General features: G+C 36.7%; 1 long non-coding RNA gene across 1 annotated transcript; it reads left to right on the top strand.

Moving 5' to 3' along the window:
- The first annotated feature begins 996 nt into the window (after positions 1-996).
- On the top strand, positions 997-5,640 carry LOC109450815 (uncharacterized). The gene is made up of 3 exons (XR_002137889.2): positions 997-1,070; positions 3,055-3,096; positions 5,543-5,640. It is a non-coding gene; the product is annotated as an uncharacterized LOC109450815 (long non-coding RNA).
- Positions 5,641-8,771: the final 3,131 nt, after the last annotated feature.

Here is an 8,771-nt window from a genome sequence, read left to right as displayed (position 1 = left end):
CTACACAGAACTGGTCTGAAAGAACTCTACTCTTTGTCTCCTTACTCCATACCTGATCCTCAGATTCGTCATTCTCCATCCTCAGGTACCTGGATCACCCTGTCTGCCTGGAACACTCCCTAAGTATCCACCTTCCTCCTTTGCAGGTCTTTACTCAAATGTTACCTTTTCTTGGTGAAGACTTCCTCAGCAATAACTACTTATACATGCACATAAGCTCCTTATTTTTATTTTTATCCTTAGCGCTTACTACCATCTAAGGTACTATGGTATAGATTGTCTGTACCCTCTGACCCCCAGAAGATAAGCTCCCTGAGTGCAGAAATTTTTGTCTGTTTTGTTGGCTACTCTATCCCCAGAGCCTAGATCACTGCCTGGCATACAAAGGAAATCAATAAATGTTTGTAAAATGAAAGAATGAATTTTCTATGTAAGCAATATGAAACCCTCCATAAACTCAGACTGCAAAAAGTCACAATTGTTGGAGATCACCCAAACTTGAAATCCAAGACCTCTCCTAGGTCTTTCTACAATCCCCACACCCCAAAATTACTCCATCCCAAGGAGGCCAGTCCTCTGCACACTTACCTTGTGTTCATCACTGCCATTGTTCCTTCTTGTACCACGTGTAGCTGTCACTATAGAGAAATGGCCTTCCACAGCCTTAGCAGATGGTGCTGATGCTTCTCCAAAGGAAAACCTTGGAATTTTGTCACAGAGCCTGAGTCAGATCCCACGATCCCCTTCCTCAAGGGAGTTGGAGTTTTGTATTGTTTTCCTCCAATCCCCAGGTATCCTTTCCTGCCATTAGGGGCTGGGTGGGGGTAGGACCTAGTCATCCAAAAAAAGAGCTGCCTAAATACAAATCTCCAGCAGGAGAGGTTAACTGGGGGCTTCTGTTTCCTTCCTCCAGGGAGGTCCTGGCCTCCTTACACAAATAATTTACTTTCTCCCTTAGAGATCAGCTTTGTATACCTGGGCCTCAGGGATGGGCAGCTGGAATGGAAAAAAAAAACATTCATGAGTGTCTCACTCTTACCTACATTTGCATAACTGAAAGGCCCACTCAGGTAACTCTTTGTAGCCCAAAGATCTGTTTCTCTTCCTTTAAAAAAAGAAACTGTTCCTTATAAATGCATACAAATAAAAATAATCTTATTTTAATATGGAAATTCACAAATCTTAACTCAATGTAAGAGTTTGGTTTTACAGTACACATTGTTTTGTGTATATAACCTTGTACAACAATATGTACATATAAATGATCTGCTACTTGTCGGTAGTCATGTAGTAGATTTTTCACATTTCAGAAAGTTTAAGAAGATTATAACTTGTTGACTTTTCCAGATTCATCATCTTAAGTGATCACTCTCTTTATTACAATTTTTAAAGCCCTCAGTTAAATCTTTCATTTCTTCCTCCAGGATGGTGAAGATGCTAACACACCCACTCATGTGACACCCAAATAATGTCTCCATGATTGGAGAATCCTTAAAATCCTTGGCACATTATTTCCATAGGTTTTGCCAAAATGCAAGACTCTCAGGTTTGAATGAATCCGTTGCCCACATGTATCAGCTCCTGGGATGAAAATGCCTGCCAGCATCCACACTGTTTATGTTGTTCTCTCTCTCCAAAGCTTCTGGAGTTTAATTCTGGGATGTTAAATGTCCTTATGAATCAATATAACAGACTAGCATAGTTTTTATATTAGACAAAAATGTTTCAACTAAGGGTATGCAAAACAGGCAATTAAAATAAACCATCCATCTTGAATAAATCTTGACATTTCCCTGCTCATAAACCTTCAGACTGTTTTATCTACTAAAAATATCTGTATCCCATAATTTGTCTGTGAAGGCACATTACCATTGGACTCCATAAAACCTTTTTAACCATTTTTCCTATACACCCTATTAACCCACTAAGTGTGCTTTTCTTTTACCCCAATGATAACCTTTATTTCTTCATGTTCATGCCACTTCTGTCATTAATGTTGCCCTCCCTCATCGAATTCCCACCCATTCTTCAAAGACAAATGTTCACTCCTCTAAAAAGTTTGATTGAACATACCATCCTTAAGTAATAGTCATGCACCCCACAAATATTTTTTTAGGTCCTAGCATATACCCAGCACTGCTCTGAATATTTTTATTTAATAACTCAAGGACAATTATTACTATCCTTATTTTAGAGGTGAATGGATTGAAGCACAAAGAGATTAAGAAACTTGTCCAAGTTTACACAATAAATAATGTAGCTGGATTTGTGACCAAACTATGTGGCCTTAAGCATCTACTCCCAAATCAAAGGTTTTCACTAAATGAATTCTTGGAAACATGTAGTCATAAAGGACATTACAATTCCCCTTGGGAAGAGTTCAAATTGAGGATTGTTTTCCTAACAAGTCTCAACATCAAATCATGGATATGACAAATGTTTAGCTCTACAACAAAAGTAGAATTTTATAATCCTCTAAAATGGTACATGGAGAAAAGTCACCCAAGCTCATTAGGTCTCACCTTCTCCATTTGCAGATGAAAGAATAGAGATTCAAGTAAGTGAGAACAAAGGCTCAGGTAGTTTTTATCCTTTACCCTAAACCATACAGGTCTACTCCTCTTGCCTCAGTCATCCCATGTGATTCATCAAAGTGACTGTATTCCCAAAATTCCCTGATTTATTCCCAAATTCCTTCTTTCCTTTCTTTTTACCTGAACTAGGGAAACAGCCCAGTCCCTCCGTATTCAATACTGACTGCCTGCCTCCAGGTAGTAAATTACCCATCCTTCCTTTCTGAGCTCATCTATCACAGTGGAATGTGTGAGGAAGTATGCAAGGATCCTCCAGGAGAAGCTGTGCTCACCTAACAAAAGTGAGGTGTTCAGTCATGCATAGCCATGTAACAACTACAACAAAACACAACTACAACAAAAACACTTCCTGTTAACATACATTCCTCTGGGTTAGTGATGTCCGCAGTGTGACTCACGCCTTGCTGATGTAGCTTCTTTTTTTTTTTTTTTTTTTTTTTTTGGTCATTTGACCCTCCAGGGAAGTGTTGGAAGGACACTGGACAAGGAGGAGACTGCTCAGGTAACTGTGTGACTTTGGGCACATTTCATGCTTCCTTATGTCTTCCTCCTCACCTTTGAATTTGATGTGAAAAGAAGGTGAGGATTAAATTAGATAGTTTATGCAAACCCAATATATGGTAGGCCACTGTGAAGTTTAGGTGAATCTAAATGTGTAAGCAAATCTAATTAGTAAAATTTCAGGCTCATTGGAGAAGATGTTTAGGATCACATTGTTCTTGTCCCCTTTGAGATCAGCTGTAGAAGACAAGACGAGAAGGGGAAGGTTTGAGCTGCAAAAGGAAACGTCTGCCTTTCCTCAAGATTTCTCTTCTCTGCTTCCCTTCCTCTTCTCCTTTTCTGCTGAAAGGAGGCATTAGTCACTCTCAAGCTTAAACCTTTCTTCTTGCCTTTTACTACATTCAGTTTTATGTCTGGACTATCCTTTTTAGTTGTTATTCTACTTTGAAAGGGGCAATTTTCCCTGAGACAAGAGAATTGTCTTACCTTAAATGCAAAATTCCAAAGTCTGTGCCCCAGCCAGAAAATTTAAAATCCCAACTCTATGGATTCCTCTCGGTTAATTATCAAATATCAACTGAATTTTCACTCACACCTAGTTTACATTTCCCCTATCCCCAACTGACCCCCAAAATGCCTGAATTGCCTTCAGTAAACATAAGTATAGCTATTTATGTCACCTGCTTATTGCCTATATGTCTAAATTACTAGGTAGCATAATGATTATATACATTATTCAATATGCATGAGATTAATCCTATGGTGCATCTTGTTTGTTTCTTAAAACACTGAACCCTGTTCCAGTATTTATGTCTTCATAGTTTGTTTGTTATACAGTACAGGCACCTGCTCACATCTTTGAAATAAGTAATGGAGGAAACATTACTCCTAAAGTTGCTATTAGGATTAATGCAAAAATACACTTTTCTTTTCTAGTAGGGAAAACATATTTGCAGAAAGAAAAAATAGGAAAAAAAAAGATCATTAAAAGATCATTAAAGGTATTATGAGATTATGAGATCAAATGTGAACGCAAAAAATAGAAATGATATATTTTTCTATGTAGAGTACAATTAGTTCACAGTGCAGTAAAATTAAATGAAATGTGCAACAAATTCTAAACAGCACTCTTTTTTAATCAGCATACTGAGAATTACAGTTAAAGGTCATTTTTGATCTGCAATCAGATGACAGAATTTCATTTAAAATGCAGAAGACCATTCATACTTTACATGACATGCAGTAGAATATTTCAAAACTGTGTGAAGAAAAATTGAATTTGTTTATATATAGTTTATTTTATTTAAAATATAAATTATATAATACACTCAAATAATGAAATATTAATGTAGTTCTTATATAATTGATATTATAGGAAATCATATCATACGGAACCTTCTAAATTCAGAAAAAAACAATTCAGTTGCTTGACAATTCTATACTAAGTTCTGAGGCTGAAGATATTCAAATATCTGAGAAACCAAGATAAATTTGTTTCATAAAATCTACAAAAGGATAAACACGTTCATGACTGACCTTGTGTTTGTAAATTTGTTATTTCTTGCTCCAAAAACATTTAAAATAAAAATTAAAACCCCACAGCTTTATTCTCATAATAACAATGTATTATTATTACTGAAAAAAAGCGATAAATCATGGACTATTATAATATCATTGGAAGAAACTTAAAATCTACAGCACACATTTATGAGTACATTACCCTGTATACTTGTGGTATTCAACCAATTTAGAGATTCTTGTCATACTTTGTGTTTGGGGGTTTTATGAGTTGGGATCACAAAATAGAGAATGTGGAAGCATTTGAAATCTTCCCAGTCAGAACCGGTGTTAACTGTAGCATCAGATCATCTTTCACCTACACTGTTGTTCCTTAAAGTCTCTGTGACTTGGTTTCCTCATCTGTAAAATGGAGACAACAGTACATACCTCATAAGGTGGTTCTGAGGGTGAATGAGTTAATGGCTGTAGAGCACTTGGACTAGTTCTTGGCACAGAAAATGAATTAATAAATGTTGGCCATCATCATCATCATCATCAATCTCATTGCTTCTATTCTTGTCCCCTATAATCCATTCTCCACACAGCAGCCAAAGGGATTATATAAAGACATAACCCAAATTATCCATCCCTCTATTTCACAAATATTAATTGATCACTATGTTACTTTTTAAAATATGTCCACAAATTCTTGGGTATTTCTCCCCTCAAGAGGTGGACCCTAGTTCCCCTCCTTTGAGTGTGGGCTGGACTTAGTGACTTATTTTTAACAAATAGAATGAAGCAGAAATGATAGTGTGCAACTTCAGACACTAGGTCATAAAACGGTACTGTGACTTCCACCTTGATCTCTCTCTCTCTCTCTCTCTCTCTCTCTCTCTCTCTCTCTCTCTCTCTCTCTCATTTTCCTTCTGCTATGTTGAGAGCAGCCCTATAGATAAATGAAGGACCTGAGGCCTCTGGTCAACAGCCATATGAAATGCTTGGAAGCAGACCATCAAGCTTTCAGATGACTGCAGCCCTGGCCAACACTCACTGCTACCCCTAAAAGATCTAGAGCCACAACCACCCAGCTTAGCCCCTCCTGAGTTCCTGATCCCCTGAAACTACAAGATAATAAATGCTTATTGCTTTAAACCACTACATTTTGGGTAATTTGTTCCACCATGGAATAGGTAACCCATAAAAGCACCCACTGTGTGCTAGACAATGTCCTAGGCACTGGAAATACAATAATGTACAGAACAGATAAAATCCATGGTCTTCATGTGGCATTTACATCCTAGTGGGGCTGACAGAATATAAATAAGTAAAAATAAATAAATAAATAAAGTCAGGTAGCAATAAATGCTCTGCAGAAAAAAATAAAGCAAAAGAAAGACATAGAGTGTCCCTGGGAATTGGAAAGGAAACCTGACGGTGGGGGTGGGGGAGAAGCATTTTTAGATAGGCTGTACAAGGAGATGGCTTTAAGCAGAGATTGGAACGATGTGAAAGAGGGAGCCACACATTATGTGGAGGAATAGTGCTTTTGATTTTGGGTTTTCCCAGGCAGATCCAATAAGAAATGTGAAGGTCTAAAGGCAGAAAAGAGTTTGACGTACACGTACTCCAAGAGCCAGAGGCCAGTGTAGTCAGGGAGGAGGAATGAGGGAGAGTGGTGTGAGGTAAGGCGGGTGACTAGCGGGAGAGACCATGTAGCTTCCCTGACTGAACCCACCCAGAGCCAGCCATTGAAATGGGAATAAATAACATCACGCTCTTTTCCATGGGCCACAAGTCCTGCCTCTCTGACTTCATCTCCTACTAGATACACCTCAATGACTACATCCTGGTCACACTAGTCTTTGACTAGCATTAATCACCCTCCAAAAATACCTTGTTCATTTGCTTACATATTTACTTTGTCTCTTCCTGTTAGCATTTAAATGACACTAGAGCAGTAGACTCATAAAACCTAGTTGAATAAGAGAAAGAAGTGTCCTCCTTTAAGACATTGGCAACAAAATTGCAGCGTGGCATACTCTGCTTATAAGAGTTTGCAGTAAGTAACCTTGGCACAGAAGAGCAAATCAACTCCTACGGGAGGGTGGGCCAGCCGTGAGCCATAGACAACCTGAACTGGCAGTTTGAGTGGACACCGCAGGCTCATGGGATTCTAAAAGTTACATATTTTTGTATCTTCAAGCAAATACAATATCCCCCTCTTAGTCCAAAATAAAGATAGAAATGCACGTATCCATCAGATTATGATTACAGAATTCTTTTTCTTAAAAGGATATGCAATTTATTATATTTTAAATACCAATATAATATATTTAAAGTTATTAAAAGCCTTCAGACAGAGAAAAATTCAAATCCTGTCCTTTGCTTCCCATGTGACCATGGGCAAAAGTTACTTAATCTCGTTAAGTCTCAATTTCTTCATCTGTAACTGAAGAGATAACAATGCCTACCTCATAGAATTGTAAGAATTCAATTAGATTCCAGGAAGTAAGAAAGTGCAAAAAACAAACAAATAAATAACATGTATATTGATGAGAGTATGTCAAAGTGACACAGCCAGCTGTAAGAGCTCCCAATAGCCAAATCTGGAACATTTAGAGCAACAAAATAAATAAAATATAGTTTTGGACTATAACCCAAAGTTTAAAATAAATATCCACCAATCTATAGTAACGTAAATAAATGATTGAATAAATAAATAAATAAATTAGAGAGAAAGACAAAGAATATCAATAATGTATGTACATAGGGTATCAAAGACGCGGATCCTAACGCCCCAATCCTGAAGTGTAAGTTGCACATAGTGACTTCCTTCCAAAGAGGGCAGTGTAGAAAGGTGCGGGGAGCGGGTACAGTAACTTTACAATAAAGAAACCTAACCAAAAAATCTCAGCCAAGTGAACAAGGTCAATATCAACAATGATAAATCATGTGATAGTATGTACCCTTGATATGATGTCATGAAAATGGCACTTTACCTCTGTAGTTTTCCACCCCCAAATCCGTAACACCAACCTAATCATGAGAAAAACATCAGACAAGTTCCAGTAGAGCCGCATCCTACAAAACAATTGACCAGTATGTCCTCCTCAAAACTTTCAAGGTCATCAAAAACAAGGAAAGTCTGAGAAGAGACTAAGACATGACAAGTCAGTGTACTGTGGTATCCTGGGTGGGATCCTGGAATGAAAAAAGACATTTAGGTAAAAAACTAAAGAAATCTGAATAAACCATGGACTTTAACTAATAATAGTATATTAATGCTGGTTCATTAATTGTGACAAATGTACCATACTAATGTAAAAAGTATTAATAATAAAGGAAACTGGGTACAGGATATATGAGAACTTTCTGTATTATGTTCTTAATTTTTCTGTAAATCTAAACAGTTCTAAAAAATAGTCTATTTTTAAAAATTCAGTTGGAAAATATACATAGAAAATTTATATAAAATTTTCAGCCTGGTACCTACTACTCATCATAGATACTCTAGTTCATCTAATCTTAGCCATTATTGATAGTAAGATGATCATTATTATGTTATGGACTAGTAAGAAAGAAAAACTGCTGCCAATTAAACTATGACACAATGCCTTAAGAATGGTCATGCCAGTCTCCCATTGCTTTCAAATATATTTTTATCAATTTTGAGTAATTTAGTATGTTTTCTAGCTCTCACTTGCATTGCTTGGCTTATAATAGGCAATCCTCTTGCACACACCTTGGTAAGAAATTGAAACATAACTTCATTATTTATGAGTATCCTACTTTCTTCCTTTTATAAAGACTTTGATCATTCCTTTGCAACAAAATAATGTGGAGTTACAGTTATTCTCTGAATGACAAATATTCACTTCACTAAATATCAAATTTATGTCCTGCTGATGTTTGTGCCATTCTGCATAAACAATACATTTTAGTTTCAGTGAAAAATATTAGTACCATCTTTTCCCAAACATTTAAAACAGAAATTAAACTCAACACTGATAGCACCAACAACACACATAACTAAATTAAAGTGATGACTTTGCAATTATATCATAATTTGTACAGTGACTGGTGGCTATTAGACATATTGTGATGATTACACTGTAAGGTATATAAATGTAGAATCACTATATTGTACCCTTGAAACTAATATTGTATGTCAAT

The sequence above is a fragment of the Rhinolophus sinicus genome, linkage group LG06 (genome assembly GCF_036562045.2).
Source record: "Rhinolophus sinicus isolate RSC01 linkage group LG06, ASM3656204v1, whole genome shotgun sequence".
NCBI lineage: Eukaryota > Metazoa > Chordata > Mammalia > Chiroptera > Rhinolophidae > Rhinolophus > Rhinolophus sinicus.
This window is presented reverse-complemented; position numbering and strand designations above follow the sequence as displayed.